Below are 19,547 nucleotides of genomic sequence, written 5' to 3' on the forward strand. Positions count from 1 at the left end.
TGAGGATAAAGTATCTACACGAATTTCTTAGAAATCTTTTAGAGATTTATCTGTTCTTCCCATTTACTTATATCAGTATGGACTCATGGGTATTTATTTTATAATTTATATTATAATCGAATACTTCTTTATTTTCTTGCTCACTTTTTCCAACTTTGGTCATTGGGAGCTCCTTCATTTGGCTCCTGTGTCCGTCAACAGACCCCTGTTACTGTGTTTTATGTTTGAGAACTTTCTTGTGTCCTGTAATATATGCATTTTATACCTTTTCAAATCATTCTACACTTTCTGGATGTTATTATTTTTAAAATTCCTTTGCATTTCAATTTGGAAAGTTTCTACTGACCCATCATGCTCACCAATTGTTTCCTCATTTCTGTCCAGTCTACTGGTGAGATCATCTAAGACATTCTTCTGTTATTGTGGTTTTGATTTCTAACATTTTCTTTGGAATCTTGAAGTTTTTTTCTCTCTCCTTAAATTATCCATTTGTTCTTGAATATTATCTACCTAGAGTCCTTAACATATTAATTATAGGTATTTTAAATTCCTTGTCTGATAATTCCAACATCTATGTCATATCTGAGTCTGGTTCTTATGCTTGCTTTGTCTCTCCAGACTGAATTTTTTTTTCCTTTTGGCATACCTTGAAAGCTGAACATGTTATATGTATCAGAAAGAACTGAGGTAAGTAGGCCTTTAGTGTGAGGATTTATGTTAACGTGGCTAGGAGTTGGGCTGTTCGCTGTCACTAAAGTTAGCTGAGGCTGCAAATCGTTCTGTTTTCCTTGTTTTTCTCTCCCTTTTTGAATTTGGGCTTTCCTAAGTATTTCTTAGAGTCTGTTTTGCTGCTGTTTTAGCTTTAATTTGCTCATTATACTGGACTGCTTTGGTGTGGTGGTAAGGTGTGGTAGAGAATTCTATAATATTCCAATGAAATCTCAGTGTTTTAGAGGGTCTTTCTCTTGAGACTGTGACCTTCAGATGTGTTTTACTCTTTTCTTCTCTCTCCGCCCCCCCTTTTCCCCAGTTATAATATTCCCAATATAAGCCCTGGCACCCTTTAAGATTTTTTTTTAACACCTTTAGTTGATACAGGAAGGGTAGAGGGTACAGGAGTGGGAGGAATGCTTTACTTCAAGGAATCCCACCAGGTTCTCAAGAGAGAAGACCAAGAAATATCCCACACGGCACTATCAAATCCTTTCCCCTGGGAAGTAGGACCTTGTTTTAGAGAAAGCTCAGGCTATATTTTTATATTTCCCAGTGCTTTCCCTCCCAGAGCCAAGAGACCATATTTGCTTTTCTTTGTGAGAACCTGGTAAAGGTCCTAGAAAAAGCCCAAAATATTACAGCACCATCCCCCAGGATGTTTCCCGCTCTCAAGCTAGTTCATATTTAGCCTAGTGCAGTTGGTCTCAAGTACCATTTAAATGTTTCTACCAAAGCTCTATATTCTCCAAAAAAAAAAAAAAAACCCAAAAAACAAAAATAAATGTTTCTACCCGTTGGAGCATCTGGGTGTCTCAATACGTTAAGCATCAGACTCTTGATTTCAGCTCAGGTCACCATCTCACACTTCTCAAGATGGAGCCCCCAAGCCTTAAGTCAGGCTCTGCACTGACAGTGTGGAGCCTGCTTGGGATGTGTCTCTCTCCCTCTCTCTCTCTCTGCTCCTCCCTTGCTCCTGGTTGTGCTCTTTGTCTCTCTCTCTCAAAATAAATAAACTTAAAAGAATAATGTTTCTACAGTTAATAGATCCAGAGATTTCTGTTCCAGGTTAACAGAACTCAGCTTTGTTTCTCTGGATGTTGTTTTTCCAGAGTTTGGGGAAGTGATTTGCTCAGTCACCTTAATTCTCTAATGGGTCCAAGAAAAAAAATTGATGATTTTGTCTAGGTTTTTCTTCTTGTAAATGCAGGTGTGGCACCTTTAAAGCTCTGCATGTTGGACATGAAACTGAAAGTATCCATAGGGACTTTTGCATCAATTTGTCTAGCTCCATAAATGAGCTTATTGGTATATTTAATGGGACTTCATCAAATTAATAAATTCACTTTGGGAGAACTGACAGCTTTATGATGTTGTAGTATCCTATCCCACAACAGGAGATGCTTTTTCATTTGTTTTTATTCACTTCAGTGTCTTTCAGAATGTATTAAAGTGTTCCTCACATAGGCTTTGCACATTTATTAAGTTTATTCCCATGTTATTTTCTTTGTTGACATTACCTGGGGTTTACTCTACCATTCTGTTCTCTAACTGGTTATTATTTGTGTATAGGAAGACTTCTACTGTGGTTACTTTTATATCTTATTCTTTTATTGTTTGAGTCAGTTTTATCTTTGAATTTCTAGGGGTTTTTATGTATACTATCATGTCATAGAGATTTACTGATTCTTTAACAATTCTTATGCCTCCAATTGATTTCCTGTTGTCTGTTTGCACTGGTTAATGATACCTCTAGTACAAAGTTGATTAATAGTGGAGGTAGTTGTCATCCTTGCCAGTTCCTGATCTTAGTGGAAATGCCTCGAGTGTTTTCCCATTAAGTAAGGTGCTTTAAGGCTGTGATACATATATTTTAGGTAGGTAAGAAAACATACGGCTATTTTCTCTCTAGAATAACTTTTCTCATCAGAAATCAGTGTTGAATTTTGTCAAAGATTTTCTTTATTATTTATAAAGCTAACCAAATATATTTTCCTCTCAGATCTATTAATATAGTCTATTGACGTAATGAGTTTCATGATATGCAATATACCTTGAGTTTCTGGAATATATTCTACTTGATATAGTGTGTTGTTTTCTTCCTGTGGTTTTGGATTCTGTGGCTAATCTTTCACTTGGAATTTTTGTATTAATATTCGTGAATGATAGTGGTCTATAGTTTTCATTTTTTTGTACATCATTTTTAAAGTTTATTTTGAGAGAGAGGGAGCAAGAGTGTGCATGCATGCGAGTGGGGGAGGGGCAGAGAGAGGGAGCGTGAGAATCCCAAGCAGATTCTGCTCAGCACTGAGCCCTGTGTGGATCTCGATTGCAGGGCCTCAAAATAGAACCTTAGCAGGTAATCAATCTGATGCTTAACTGAATGAGTCACCCAGGAGCTCTTTTTGTACTGTTTTTGATGTATTTATCAATATTTTACTTCCTTAATAGAATTAGGTAGCCTTCCTTACTTTTCATTGCTCTGGAACAATATACAGACCATTAGTACTATCTAGTTTTTGAAGGTGTGGTAGAAATTTCCTGTGAAATTATCTTGGCCCAATACTTTTGCTAGGGTAATTCTTTAATAACTTTCTTCCTCTTCTGTAGAAACTGTTACTTTTAAGCTTTCTGTCTCTAGTGGGATCAGTTTTGGTTATCTGTATTTCCCTAGAAATTATCCGTTTTTTCTAGGCTTCCAAATTTACTTCCATATAGGTCTGCAAATTAAGAATAAAAAATGTATTGCTCTGTCTCATGGCTTATTTCCTCTTTATAATTTTTTATTTTGTATATTGGGACTCTCACTTTTTTTTCTTGGCCAAGATAAACATCAATTTGTCTTTTTCTCCAAAAGACAGGATTTTCATATATTAATTAGTTCTAGTGTTTTTCTCTACCTCCTAATTTTTGCTTTTACCTTCTTTATTTTCTTGCTTGTGATTTCTTTTGGTTTACTTTGTTGTTCTGTCTCATCCTCATTTTGTTAGTTGGGAATGTAATTCACTTCTTTTCATTTTGTCATGTTTATTGATGAAATGCTTAGTGCTGTAAATTTTTCTCTGATTAGTCTTGTAAATTTGTATCATAGATTCTGCAATATAATGTTTACGTTTTCATTATTTAAAAAATATTTGGTAAGTTCTGATTGTATTTCCTCTTTCAACCAAGAGTTACTTAATAAAAGTTTCTTTTTAAAATTCCAGGTGGATGGTTTTGTCTGTTTTTAAGTTTTATTACTAATTTCTACTTTTATTGGATTTTGGTCAGAGAATGTTCCTTTTAAGGATTCTTTGTGAAATTTACTGATTTGCTTTGTGATATGATTAATTTTTGTAATGTGCCATGAGTAATTGAGAAGTTGTATTCTATCTAACCAGGGGGCAAAATTTGATACATAGCTGGAAGATCAAACTTACTGACTTAGGTCTGCTAGATCTCTACTTACGGAACAGTGCTCAATTTGCCTTGTAATAGTGTATTAGTTGTCTATCTAGCTTAAAAGCTATCTCTCTAGCTTAGAGATATCTCTCTAGCTTAAAATTTTTTATGTTTATTTTTGAGAGAGAGAGAGAAAGAGAGAGAGAAAGACAAAGCATGAGTGGGGGAGGGGCAGAGAGAGAAAGGGAGACAGAGAAACAGAGGCAGGCTCCAGGCTCCAAGATGCCAGCACAGAGCCTGATGTGAGGCCCAAACCCACAAACCGGAACATCATGCTCTGAGCTGAAGTCAGACATTTAACCGACTGAACCACCCAGGAACCCGCATATCTGTAGCTTTTTAAAAAAGAGGATTGCTACAGTATGTGGTGTACCGAAATTCATAACATATCTTCTTGTAAATTTTGGCTTTTAGGGTATAAATGTTATCTTCTTTGTCATTTGTAATGGTTTTGGTTTGAGTTCTGATATTCGGAAAGGTACCACAGCTTTCTTATTGTTTCCATTTGCTTGGTACCTTCATCCATCCTTTTATTATTAGTCATTCTGAATCACTTTTTCTTAGGTGTGTCTTTTGTATATAGCATATAGTTGGGTATTGTTTGTGAGCCAAATAGAAAGTCTTTTTTTTTTTTTTCTAATAGATGAGTTAACCCCATTTACTTTTATTGATATGACTGGTACTTGGTCTCAGTTCTGATATAGTATTTGTAATTATTCTATATATTTGCTTTGCTCTGAGATATGTATTCTTTGCTATGTTTTATTTTTATTTTCAGTATTTAGGAAGATATATATTTTTTAATTTATTTTTAAAATTTACATTCAAGTTAGTTAGCACATACTGCAACAATGATTTCAGAAGTAGATTCCTTTAAAAAAATTTTTTTTAATGTTTTATTTATTTTTGATACAGAGAGAGACAGAGCATGAGAGGGGGAGGCGCAGAGAGAGAAGGAGACACAGAACCGGAAACAGGCTCCAGGCTCTGAGCTAGCTGTCAGCACAGAGCCTGACGCGGGGCTGGAACCCACGAACGTGAGATCTGACCTGAGCCGAAGTCGGAGGCTTAACCGACTGAGCCACCCAGGCGCCCCCAGAAGTAGATTCCTTAATGCCCCTTACCTATTTAGCCCATCCCTCCTACCACAACCCCTCCAATAACCCTCTGTTCTCCATATTTAAGAGTCTCTTATGTTTTGTCTCTATCCCTGTTTTTATATTATTTTTGCTTCTCTTTCCTTATGTTCATCTGTTCTGTGCCTTAAAGTCCTCATATGAGTGAAGTCATATATTTGTCTTTCTCTGACTAATTTTGCTTAGTATGATACCCTCTCTAGTTCCATCTATTTCATTGCAAATGGCAAGATTTCATTCTTTTTTTATGGCTGAGTACTACTCCACTATATATGTATATACCACTTTTTCTTTATCCATTTATCCATTGATGAACATTTGGGCTCTTTTCATACTTTGGCTATTGTTGATAGCACTGCTATAAACATGGGGGTGCATGTGCCCCTTTGAAACAGCAAACTTGTATCCCTTGGATAAATACCTAGTAGTGCAATTGCTGGGTCGTAGGGTAGTTCTATTTTTAAATTTTTGAGGAACCTCCATCCTGTTTTCCAGCGTGGCTGCACCAGTTTGCATTCCCATCAGCGTGCAAGAGATCCTCTTTCTCTGCATCCTCGCCAACATCTGTTGTTGCCTGAGTTGTTAATGTTAGTCATTCTGACGGGTGTGAGATGGCATCTTATTGTGGCTTTGATTTGTACTTCCCTGATGATGAGTGATGTTCAGCATTTTTTCATGTGTCAGTTGGCCATCTAGATATCTTTGGAGAAATGTCTATTCATGTATTTTGCCCATTTCTTCATTGGATTATTTGTTTTTTGAGTGTTGAGTTTGATAAGTTCTTTATAGATTTTGGATACCAGTCCTTTATCTGATATATCATTTGCAAATATCTTTTCACATTCCATTGGGTGCCTTTTAGTTTTGCTGATCTTTTTCCTTTGCTGTGCAGAAGCTTTTTATTTTGATGAGGTCCTAATAGTTCATTTTTGCTTTTGTTTCCCTTGCCTCTGGAGATGTGTTGAGTAAGAAGTTGTGGTGGTCAAGGTCAAAGAGGTTTTTGCTTTCTCCTGAAGAATTTTAATAGCTTCCTGTCTTACATTTAGGTTTTCATCCATTTTGAGTTTATTTTTGTGTATGCTATAAGGAAAGTGGTCCAGGTTCATTTTTCTGCATGTCGCTGTCCAGTTTTCCCAGCACCACTTGCTGAAGAGACTGTCTTTATTCCATTGGATATTCTTTCCTGGTTTGTCAAAGATTAGTTGGTTATATGTTTGTAGGTCCATTTCTGGGTTCTCTATTCTATTCCATTGATATGAGTGTCTGTTTTTGTGCCAAGGAAGATATAAATTTTTATTCTAGTGCTTACCTTTGTACTTACATCTTTTGTAGTATACTTACTTACTTCCCTATTTTCTCATAATCTTTCACTATTGATTTATTAAGTTTTTATTTTTGTTTTTTAATTAAGAATAGTTGACACACAATGTTGCATTAATTACAGGTGTACAACATAGTGATTTTTACCATATCTCTATGTTATGCTATGCTCACCACAAATGTATCTGTCATCTGTCACCATTCAACGCTGTTACAATACCATTGATTATATTCTCTATACCAAACCTTTTATTCCTATAATTTATTCATTCCCTAACTGGAAGCCTGTATCTCCCACTCCCCTTTTCCTGTTTTACCCTTATTCCCCACTTCTTGTCCCTCTGGAAACCATCAGTTCTCTGTATTTATAGGTTTGATTTTGGTTTCTATTTGTTTATTCACCCATTTTGTTTTTTAGGTTGCATATATGAGTGACATTGTATGATATTTGTCTTTTTCTAACTGACATATTTCACTTAGCATAATACTCTGTAGGTCCATCTATGTTACAAAAAGCAGTATCTCTTCCTTTTTAATGGCTGCTAATATTCTATTGTGTTTGTCTGTGTGTGTATACACATATCTTATATATTTATCTATCTGTGGACACAGGTTGGTTCCATATCTCGGATATTGTAAATAATGCTGCAATAAATATTTCATATCTCTTTTCAAATTAGTGTTTATATTTTCTTTGGGTAAATACCCAGTAGTGGAATTATTGGATCATATGGTACTTCTATTTTTAATTTTTTGAAGAACCTCTGTACTTTTATCCACATTGGCTGCACCAACTTACATTCCTACCCACAGTGCACAAGAGTTCCTTTTTTTCTATATCTTCGTCAACAGTTGTTATTTCTTGTCTTTTTAATTTTAGCCATTCTGACAGGGGTAAGGTGATATCTTATTGTGGTTTTCGCTTGAATTTCCCTGATGATTAGTCATGTTGAACATATTTTCATGTGTCTGTTGGCCGCCTGTATATGTTCTTTAGAAAAATGGCTATTTCTAAATCAGATGTGTGTGTGTGTGTGTGTGTGTGTGTGTGTGTTGAGTCTGATTTATTAGTTTTTAACAGTATTCTTTAACCTTTCCCTACATAGTAGTGGTTCACAATGGAGATGATTTTTCTTGGGCGACATTTGTCAGTGGCTATGTTTTTGGTAGTCACAACTAGCGTCTAGCGGGTAGGGACAAGGCATGCTGTTAGACATCCTATGATACACAGGACAACCCTCACAACAAAGAATTATCTGAGCCAAATTGTCAATGGTGCTGAGGTTAAGAGACCTTGCTACACAGCAACCAACTTTTCTCTTTCTCTCCCATTTCTTAGTTGCATTATTTCCATTTTGTCACAACATCTAATATTTGTACATTATTCTTCCTTTGTCCTCATTTTTTGAGGAAAATCTATAATCATACTAATCTACAATCATATTACATATACATCACACTCATTTTGGCAGATGTTTTCTCAGTTATCTCTCAACGGGATAAAAAATACAGTTAGCATTACAATATATTTTCCATGTTGCTATAAATTTTTGTATAAATACCTAATATAGTATTATATGAATATACATGAATTTATTTATACACTGTCAGAAGGTTTGGTTGTTTGCAGTATTTCCCTATTATACATTTTATAATGAAGATCTTTGTGCAGAGCTTATTTTTCTGAATTTAAATTTTCTTCCTAGAAATGGAATCACTGAGGTCAAGTGCATTCACATTTTTTAGGGTCTTGATATCTAATGTAAAATTGCTTTTTGAAAAAAATTGTCAGTTTGTATATCCAAGAGCAATAGAGTTTCTAACACTGGAATTTTGAATACCATGACTGATAATAGATTTTCAATAAGGAGTTTTCTATGTCATTGTAAAGCCACTTTATATAGGTGTCTTTTTAGTTACACTAATTTGATCATAGTGCCCATCCAATCGTGTCCTCCATAATGAGACAAATTCTGAATAAGAGATAATCCAATCTCTAAAAAAATGTGTCTATTCTACCCCAGAAGAATAACACCTGCCGATTTTGGGATAGCCTATTGGACACTATCTCGGTGGCTGTCAAGCTTTAGTGTGCATAGTAATTGGAGGGGTGGGGCTAGGGGCGGGAATATACTGAGTGTAGGCCTCAACTCTACAGAGTCTGAGTCAGGAGGTCTGTGGTTGGGGCCCTGGATTCTGTATTTTTTAACAAGGGATTCTGGTATGATGCTCTCTCCCCCTCTGAAGAGAAGCTTCTGTGTATTAAATCACAGATTCCTAGTGTTTGTTTCATGATTAACAATGGCTGATTGTGAAAAGGAAGCCATAGGGTAAAAGTAACTGTGGACACTGCTAAGTTTAGCATACTAAACAGGTTTAAAGGTATTTTTCAGAATTTTTAACATGCTGAAGATGGTCTGTGACTTTCTAAGGAGGACTTATTTTTTTTGTAGAATACTCCAGATTTATATAACCCACTGAATCTATTTTATTGTTTATCTTATTTTGCTTTGTTTCAGAATAGGCCAATTATTAACATCTGGTATTCCTGGGTACAAAGTTCAGAAATCTAGGATTAAGCAATTTTTCTATTAAAGTATTTCCCATTGTCCCTTTAGTACCTTGATAGATAAATAAGCTTCCCCAGACTCATTGCTTTTATTATAGTTTAGGCAAAATAAAATCTTTGTATTTTGTAAATCTGAGTTATCAAGGCTGGACTAAGTGACTTCCTAGCAATCACATATAAACTTTTTTCTTTATATTCAAATGCCTTTTCTGTTCATTCTCTTAATAAAAAGTATATCAAAACAACCTGTTTTGAAGCCCTCCATTTCCTATTAGTGCCTATTAACCAAAGTAAGATGTGATCGAGAAGAACTTCACATAATAGAAATTAAGCCCATGTGACCAAAAATTTTAACACTTGTAACAACAACTGCTTTAGAAGCGGTAGGGCCTTTATTGTTTAGACTTTCTGATGTTGGGGTTTTATTCAAAGGGTTATAAAAAGGTCTTTTGAAACACGCCTGTAGCAAATTATTTTGGCTGAATTATAAATCCTCAAAAGTAGGGTTTTATTATAATGGAAACAGAATAAACTCTACCAGTGTTTGTAGGCAGCACTGTATAATGAGAATTGAGTGCATTGCGACTGCAAGTGTATCTTTTCACTATCTCCGTAAAGCACTCCTAGCTTTTATACACAGTGTTATTGGTCAAGTGCTTTGTGAGTTTCCCTGTTTCTTTTCATCTGATTGTTTAACACATCTTCTTCATATGAAGCACCGTAATTCCAGATGACCCTGTCAGTTTTAAATTATAAGTCCTACATCATTCTCCTGTTCGAAATGTTCTACATATTTGTTTGTAGAAGTAAATAACAGCTTCAGCTTCACATGTCAACAACTCTATAGAACGTTCTAGCCAACTTGGATGAGTTCTGTCTTCTTAATAGCTGCATCTCAGGTTTGCTTGGTTGATAAGGAAGGACAGTGAAGGTTAATTAACTAACTTTATATTGATGCTTTATAAATGACAAAGCATTTAATATATATGATCAAATGAGAGAAACCCTGAAATGATCCTGTGAGGCAGATACTGTTTTTATCTCTATTTTACAAAGGTGGAGAAACTGAGACTTCACTAAATTGATGACTCATCTAAATGTCTTATTGAGGAAAGGAAGCAACTAGGACCCAGGACTAGGCAATTTGATGTGAAAATCTGTATTCTTTCTATCACACACAGTTTCATTTTTCTTTCTTACTTTTTTAATGTTTGTTTATTCTTGAGAGAGGGAGAGAGAAAGAGTGCGAACTGGGGAGGGGCAGAGAGAGAGAGGGAGACAGAATCTGAAGCAGGCTCCAGGCTCTGAGCTGTCAGCACAGAGCCTCACTAGCCGTGAGATCATGACCTGAGCCAAAGTCAGATGCTTAACCGACTGAGCCACCCAGGTACCCCCAAAGTTTCATTTTGCTAAGTCACCTTTCACTTAGTATAAACTCAGAGAATTTGGTTGTTTAAATCCATGCTCCCCTTAAAGATCACCAAGGAACCTACCGACTTTCCAGTTACCCTTTCCATGTGACCTCATGAAGGCAATGGGATGTAGGGGACTGAATGAGTCATAGAGCCCTGGGTTTGAGAACCTGCTGCATCTTATTTGTCTCGTGACCTTGAGAATGAAACCTTCCATGGGCCTGGTTTCTATTTGTGAAAATAGTGTAGCTCTTACTTTAGCACTTTGTTATGAAATTAAACAAGTGTTATGAAAATATTTATGGAACATGCCCAGCATAATTCTAAAGGTATCTAGTAACTTCTCAAGAAGTGAAATAGTAGCTATTTTTAATCTCCCTTGCAGAATTTATTGATGTTGAATTTTGTTTGAGCCTTCTGAACCTGGAAAACAGTAAAATTAAGAAATCTCACCCCTCTCTGTGTTCTGGAAAATGACTTGACAAGACTCACAGATGCCTCCCTTGTTTAAATATAACAAAGTCAGGGGTGCCTGCCTGGCTCGTTGGTAGAGCATTTGACTCTTCATCTTGGGGTTGTAAGTCTGAGCCCTGTGTTGGGTGGAGAAATTACTTAAAAATGAAATCTTTGGGGGGAAAATTTTTTCTCTCAGGCTACCTGGGTGAGTGTTCTACTTTGTCTCAGAGTTTGTGAGTTTGAGCCCGGTGTTAGGTTCTGCACTGATAGTGAGGAGCGTGCTGGGGATTCTCTCTCTCTCTCTCTCTCTCTCTCTCTCTCTCTCTCTCTCTCTCTCTCTCTCTCTCTCGGCTCTCTCTGCCCCTCCCCCATTCATGCTTTCTTCCTCTTTCAAAAATAAATGAATAAACTTAAAAAAATAATAAAGCTAGGCACAGACCCTCAAAATTCCTGTTCTTTGCCTCATAAATGATCAGTTGAACTGTTTGTCCCCACTGATCATTTGCAACAAAATGCTTGGTAACCAAAGTTTGGTTAATTCTCTCTCTATCCTCCAGGATCCTGAACTTTGGTGTAACCTTTGCATGAACCAGCTTATAACTGCTCCTGAGGGATGGGGAGGTAGGAAGGAAAAACGGAAAGAGCAAACTCTTTGGTGTCTCTTATAATATGGACACTAATTCCACTGGGTCAGGGCCCTACTCTATGACCTCATTTAATCTTAATTACTTTCTTATTTCAAATGCACCCACAATGGGGGTTAAGGTTTCAACACATGAATTTTGGGGATGTGGAGGTTACATACATTAAGTCCATAAAACACATACTTACTATAAAGTTTTAAATAATTTAATGAGTTTATAGAATAAAAGGTACAAGTGGTCCCTTTTACTTTTCTACTTCTACCCCAGAGAAAACCTGTGTTGTAGGAATCTTCTTATGCTCACAGAAACATTTAGGGGGGTGGGGTGGATACATTTACACTTAAATTTATGTATACACACATAGGCACATATGGGTAGTTTCCTTTTGGTCTTAATGGAATCATACATTCCATATTCTTCATTTTGCTTTTTTCATTTTACAATACAATCTGGACACCTTTCCAACTCAGTTATATGGATCTATTCTATTACTTTAAGTAGCTACTTAGATTCCTGTTGGTACCATTATTTGTTGAAGGACATTTAAGTTACTTTCACTATTTTTGACTATGCTACCTTTTAAACATTTTAAAGCAAGGGCAAAAGTTAGTACAGTATAAACCTAGTTTTAAATAAATAAACATTTTTAGAAGGCTAGAATGAAATCAAAATGTAGAGTGCTTTTCTATGATGGAAGAAATACAGATAGTTTTCATTACTTTAAAAAATAATATGCTATGTCCTCTGCTTCATACTTGGGAAGGTAACTGAACATTTTTTTTTTCAGTCTCAGTGTAAGTCTTAACATCAGAGTGTTGGGGAGTTCTGCAAAGAGGACAAATACTTCAAGTATCGTGTAAGCTGCCTAGTTTAGCTGTAAATAGTAATCAGAATTACATTTAATTGCATTGTCATCACCATTATCATTTTAATTGTAAAATAAAAAGCAGGAACTTCTTTTTGGAGAAATTGTAGTCTAGGAGAAGGTATATGGGATTTCACATTTGATAGAGTTGGGTTTCAAACCCAGTTGAACTGTGTGACTTGGAAAGGTTAACTCTACTTCTCTTGACTCAGTTTCTTCATTGCTAAACAGTGAATTGAGAGGGGTGTCTAGGTGGCTCAGTCGGTTACGTGGTGGACTTTGGCTCAGGTCATGATCTCAGGGTTCGTAGGTTTGAGCCCTGATTGGGCTTTGTGCTGACGGCTCAGAGCCTGGAGCCTGCTTCAGTTTCTGTGTCTCCCTCTCTGTCTGCTCCTACCCAGCTCGTGCTCTCTCTCTCTCTTTGGCCCTCAAAAGTAAATTTAAAAATGTTTAAAAATTAAGAAAAAGAAGAGAATCAAGAGGTCAAGGGAATGAAGAGGCCACTGGCATGTGTGTGTAGCAATGCTGACACACCATTTATTTCTCACTAAATGCACTGATGGTGGGTGGAGCCTATAGTCTAATGTCCTTCTGGCCCTCCTTTGACTGGGTTTGAAATAAACAAGAAATAAAATTGGAGTTCTATCTCTGTAACAAGCTTACACAATGATTAAAACAGTCCTCTGTCATTTCTCACTTAAATTGTTTTTAGGCACCCTTGCCATTTTTTTGTTATGCAAGCATTTTAAAAGTTATTTTGAGGGGAGGAATATTGCTAATGCTAGGCTGTTTTCAAGAAAAGGTCAGGACAGATTTTGGTGGGTCAGGTTACTTCTACTGGCCTCCAGTTGGAAAACATCTGAGCATGCCTGCAGTGCCCTTGGGCAGTTCTGCTCAGCATAAGCAGTTGGGTCCCTGTCACACATGCCAGCCAGATCTGCTCCCAGACTCTTCTTCTGGACCCTTTACAGTAGGAGGGTGGTGGGGTTGAGGAATTGGCTTTCTGAGAGTTTTTTCCAGAGCATCAGAAAAAGACCTGGCTGCAGACTGTTCACCAAAGTCTGGAAACACAGGATATTCTTCAGTTGGATACAAACTCCACCCCTTCTGCTCTTTAAAAAAATTTTTTTTAATGTTTTTTATTTTTTTTGAGAGACAGAGAGAGACAGCATGAGCAGGGGAGGGTCAGAGAGAGAGGGAGACACAGAATCCGAAGACAGGCTCCAGGCTCTGAGCTAGCTATCAGCACAAAGCCTGACGCGGGGCTCGAATCCACGAACCGAACCGTGAGATCATGACCTGAGCCGAAGTCGGATGCTTTAACCGACTGAGCCACCCAGGTGCCTTCCCTTCTGCTCTTAAAGAAAAAAAACATAGACATTGTAAGCTATTAATACAAAGCCAAAGTGTAAAAAAGAAAATGAAACTAGAAAGTCTTCCATTTTGCCTTCCTATCCACTGTTCTAGAAACCAATGTACACAGCTTGATGTATATAAAAATGCAAAATATATCCTTAACTCTACATTATAGGGCTGCGCGCGCACACACACACACACACACACACACACAATGCCATCTATCTACCTATCTATATACCTATCTATATCTACTCTGGTTGTGTGTGTAAATTTTTTTCTTTTTTTTTTTTGCTAAAAGTGGTGTCATGCTATCCTATATGTATGAGGTGGTAGGTAGAGTGACTGTCAGGACATAAAATTATAGAAGCATTTTGGCTTCCATTATTTTAAAAAAGTAATTTCATGTATTTAAACTTCTTTCCCTTTCCTGGTCCTCCCGGCCTCCCAGCAGGTAAGCCTTAGAAAGCCTCACTAAGATCTTCTTTCTCAGATTTACCACTAGTTTCTTCCATGGCTATATTCCTCCTAGAGTAGAGTTTGTGCAGGAAAATGGTCTTTCTTACTTAGGTATGATCTTTGAATTTATTTGTTTACTTCCTCCAGTTTGTAGATTAATAGATAAAAGGGACTTTTTTTTAGAAAAGAAATAATTTGAGTATTTATTTTGAAAATCTTTATCTTAGTCTGTTGGTTTTGTGTCCAGCTGAGTTCAAGCTGAGAGACATACATAGTCCTTGTCACAGCATTTTTTGAATTTTGCCCCCCACAGCCGGGCATTCTAATAACTACATTAAAAGATGTTTCTAAAACAAGTTAGTTATGCCATAATTTAAGGCTTATGTTCTCTTATTTTCTGAGGATATGCAGAGCAATTATTTGTGATCATAGTTCTGATTAAGCCAGTAATTGGAAAATAATCACATCAAAATGGGCTTTAGGATCTTGAATGACACTTGGGCACTAACAAATATTTCTCCTCCAGAAAGCAGGTAGTGTGGGAAAACACAGTACAAGATGCTTCAGGATGGGTTTGCCTAGTAGCCTTTCTGTATCTTCCAGAGTTAGCTGCAGAGGAGGTTTGGCAGGGAGCACTTTAGTTCCATAGAGTGAAACAAATAAGGATTCTGGCACTTTGCTACATTGTTTGGCGTCAGGGTAACTTGCCAAGTTAAAAAAAAAAATACATATTGTTAAATTCTGATTTACCGCCTATTTCCAGGTTAACCCGTAATAAAGTCCTATCCTTTCTGATTAGTCTTTAATCCACAAGGAAAGAGTTACTGGCAGCCAGGAGTAAGGTGTTTTGGAAGACCAGTGGTTCTTCCCCTCAATCAGTTGCTACCCATTGAGAGCACAGTTGCTCTTTCCCCCTCTTCATGGTTCCTTTGGGCACTGTCTCTCTAGCCCAGGTGAGTTGAGCTGAGCAGCCATGATGAAATAAAGCCACAACTTTGTGATTATTTTTGTACCCAAATTGCATTTAAGAAAGAAGTCACAATGACCTGGATATCTCTTGCTTAAAAAGCACCATTATGTGCCTCTAGTATATTATATTTTAAAGGCCTATTACTTCCTTTTGTTTTTTTAGTGTTTACTTTTTTTTGAGAGAGAGAGAGAGACAGAGCATGAGCAGGGAAGAGGCAGAGAGAGAGGGAGATACAGACTCTGAAGCAGGTTCCAGGCTTGAGCTGCCAGCCCAGAGCCTGATGTGGGACTCGAACCCATAGACTGCAAGCTCATGACCTGAGTGGAAGTTGTACACCCAACTGACTGAGCCACGAGTTGCCTCGAGGCCTATTAATTCTTGTGACAATTTTAAAGTTATTGTTGATATTTGTTTTTATGTTTTTATAGGGTCCATGAGAGCAGGAACGTTTTTATGCATTGCTGCATCCCCAGTACCTAGAACAGTACCTGGCACACTGTAGGCCCTCTATAAATATTTGTGGAGTGACAACTGATATTGTTGCTTTAGAGCTTTCAAAAGTCTTAACCATAAGAAAGAGATTTTACTTTTTTTAAATAAATTTTTTAGTTTTTTTAATTTATTTTTGAGAGACAGTGCGAGCAGGGGAGGGTCAGAGAGAGAGGGAGACACAGAATCCAAAGACAGGCTCCAGGCTCTGAGCTAGCTGTCAGCACAGAGCCTGATGCAGGGCTCAAACCCATGAACTGTGAGATCATGACCTGAGCCGAAGTCGGCTGCTTAACTGACTGAGCCACCCAGGCGCCCCAAGAAAGACATTTTAATGTTATGTGTAGTAGCTGCTAGGTTTTCTTCTATTTTTTAAATCACCAGCAATGATCCGCAGTTCAAATTCCTTGATAAGAAATTTGTTCCCAAAGCACCAGGAAAAGAGGTCTCCATAGGTCCTCAGTAAAGGTTGCTGAGTACAGACTTCTTTCTAGCGACATATGTTTGAGGGGTGGTTCAAACTCTGAACCCTCTCCTGACGTGGCCAAGAAGAGTACCAGTGAGTACCTACTTGTTCATGTGGAACAATGGGTCATGAACTTTGGTTTCATCCATTTTCTTGACTTGATGTCTAATGAAATCATTCCTGTTTACTTGCATTGCAGTCAAAGTAACACCACATGAACAATGAGTATACAAACCATCCCGTTGTAACTGCCTGTTTGTTGTATTGTACGTCTCCTGTTTATCTCCTTTTTTGTACCAGGGAAAGTCTTTCGAATGCTTGTCTGTGCCACTGTGACATTTTTGTGACAGGATGTAAAAGATAAGGGCAAAACAGGAAATGGTATAGGGATTATTGTTGTCTTAGGAAACATGTGTAATATGTTGGTTATATGAAAGTTATAAACCGTTGAAAATGTAATTAACCTAATAAAATTCAGCTGAGAAATGGAATGAATGAATAAGGAGTAAGTGGACAAAAAATGGTTAATATAAAAACCCATGTGTCTTGTACAATTACTAGATCTCAGGAATCTTGTTCTCTCTTGGAAGCATATGTATATTAACATGGTCACAAGTTTTAAAGTGCTGTATGTGGTTTGTACCACCATAAGGTTTTCATAAATTTCATTGATAAAGTACCGAGGAAAAGATTTGCAGAGATTGTTTTCCCTCAACTCATTCCATTCATTTTTTTCCTCTTCTTTTCACCAATTATTCATTTATCCCATTCCCATAAAAGGTAGTAATACCCTGGGGAAGTAAGTGCAATCTTGGCCTGAACATGTGATGGGGACTTTGTTACAAATGGTTGTATTAAAATAACGCTTTAATTGCGAGAGATTTGGAAATTCTGATGTCAAAGTCTGAATTAATTACCGGAAGAAGAAACCTTTTTGTTGTCCTGTTTAATAGCTCCTGTTTGACAGGAGCCTTAAAGCTGGTGCATTCAAAACCTGAGTCCAGAGGGCTGACTGGATTCTGATGCTCTCAAGGTGGTTCTGATCAGGCAGTATCCACGAGCACTTGGGTCAGAGTGAGCGCTCATTTACTTTTTTCTCCTTCAATTACTGCTTGACTCATCTAAACATGATCTGCGGTCATTTCAGACATTACCAATTTTCTACCATCAACAATTGAACCAGATTTCTGAAAGCAAAGTTAATCTATGTTTGAGAAATACCACAGTTGCTCAAAGAGTCTTAGACTACATTTGTTTTCCTTGATGCAATGCTTTTAATTTCTAATGTTTGTTTTTAAGAAAACAAAAAGTAAACTCAGGAAATCCATCATCACATGCCTTAATCACGGGGAAAGGTAAACACATACAAGAGATAGAAAAATTATATTGGAAGGCAGGAAAAACCCCCCACTGAAATGTACGTTGAATTTGGAGCCCTTCAGTACTTTACTGCGTGCAAACCTTACTCCTTACTTTTCATTGTTAAACATGTTTTAGTTGCCGGAGAAGGATTTGTTTTGCACACATTTGTAGAGATGGCTAATTTCAGGAATATTAAAAGTATACATTTTTACATGTATACATTTATACATATTTATTTAAAATTACTCTTTTTTTTCCTGTAGGAGTGACTTTTGTTGTAAACTGTATTGCTGAGTCGTCTGTGTTTCTATATAATGAAGTACCACTGGAGAGGAAAGTCACTTGTGGCAGGTAGCAAAGAAATTTCAATAAAGTAAACTCTTAGTATTATCAAAATTATACATTTGGGGCTGTTAGCATGGCCTAGAAAAAGATGAGGACAGGCTCATCTCATTAAAAGAGAAGAAATAGTGGAATTAGCTTGAATCTAATTACAAGCCACACTATCTAATGTAAAAACATGACTGTTTTTTCACTCCCATTCATTTTGACTAGTAATTAGTTTTGGCCTCTAAAATGCCACCCTTTAATCATCCAAACACAGATGTGATTTGCCGTGCAATTTAATCTTGCTTTAATGAAGAACTAATGGACGCATCGCAAATTACTTTCCCTGTTGGAGAAAAATTCTATTTCCTGCTTTTCAAAAGATCAAGAGTATCTTGTGATAATAGCCCAAGCGGCCCTGGCAGCCTCACCGCACAGAGCAAACAAGCTCTTTTACTCAACTCCCAATTCAATGGAGAAAAAGAGGCTACAATTAGCAACAAAGCAGGGGAAATGCAGCCTTACAGCCGAATCACTTTCTGTAGCTCAACCCCCAGCAACCACTGGCTTGTTAGAGCCAGGTCTAAAGTGTCAGGCACGAACAATGCGCTGTGATAAATTACTCTCTTCAAACAGCTGCACTGCTAATTTTCAATTATACACACAAATGGCTCTCAGATTGGAAGAAAATGGAGTGCATGGGGAGAACAGTAGTAGATTTCTATGTTTGTTTGGTAGTGAGTACGGAGGCGGGAGAATGACATCTTGAAAAGAAAGCCATAGTGAGGAGTCAGTGTTTGAACTTCAGAAGATGATCCATCCGAAATCTTAGGGAAACCTGTGGTTTCCCCGTTTTGCTCTGGGCTCCGGAAGGTGTGAGATTTCAAGTTATACTCTCCTTCATGGGTTTGTTTTTTATTTGTTTGTTTGACCCATCACCCACTTTATACTGAAAATTCCACTCTGACCACGCTGCTGCTCTGACTTGGTGAGGAATCCCAAAGCCTCCTGATCGCTGGGTACCCTTACCATTGTTGTATAAGTCCTCTCAGACCCTTGTCTCCTTTCCTACTTCATACTTCCTCACCAACCTCACTGTACTTCATCCCGGTAGTCTTTTCACTCCCATCAACTGCCATCGTCCTGCCAGAGTTCAGTGGTTTGTGCCTAGACTATGAAGACACACCTCCTCCACCCAAATAAAAAACATTCACCCTCTTAGAGAAAGGAAAACTTTCTCACAGTTTTTTCCTGAACAAGATTTTGCCCTCAGGGAGACTCAGATTTTCCCCTCTAATGAAAACAGGTGTCATGAGATATTCCTTCTTTATTTTTGGCATACAGACGTGCAGAGTAAATTAACACACATTATTATTTTGTTTTCTTTACCCATATGTTTTCCTTGTGTCCTAAGTGCCAGATTATTTTTTGGTTAAGTTCAAAATTAGAATTCAGGGAGGTGCATGCTGCTGGGCCATCTTTTATTCTTTTAGGAAGGTTTCATGTTGGACCTATGCCTGGACCTGCCCCACCCAGGACCACTGCCATGTACCTTTGTGGAACA

This window comes from Suricata suricatta, chromosome 5, assembly GCF_006229205.1.
Source record: "Suricata suricatta isolate VVHF042 chromosome 5, meerkat_22Aug2017_6uvM2_HiC, whole genome shotgun sequence".
NCBI classification, from domain to species: Eukaryota; Metazoa; Chordata; class Mammalia; order Carnivora; family Herpestidae; genus Suricata; species Suricata suricatta.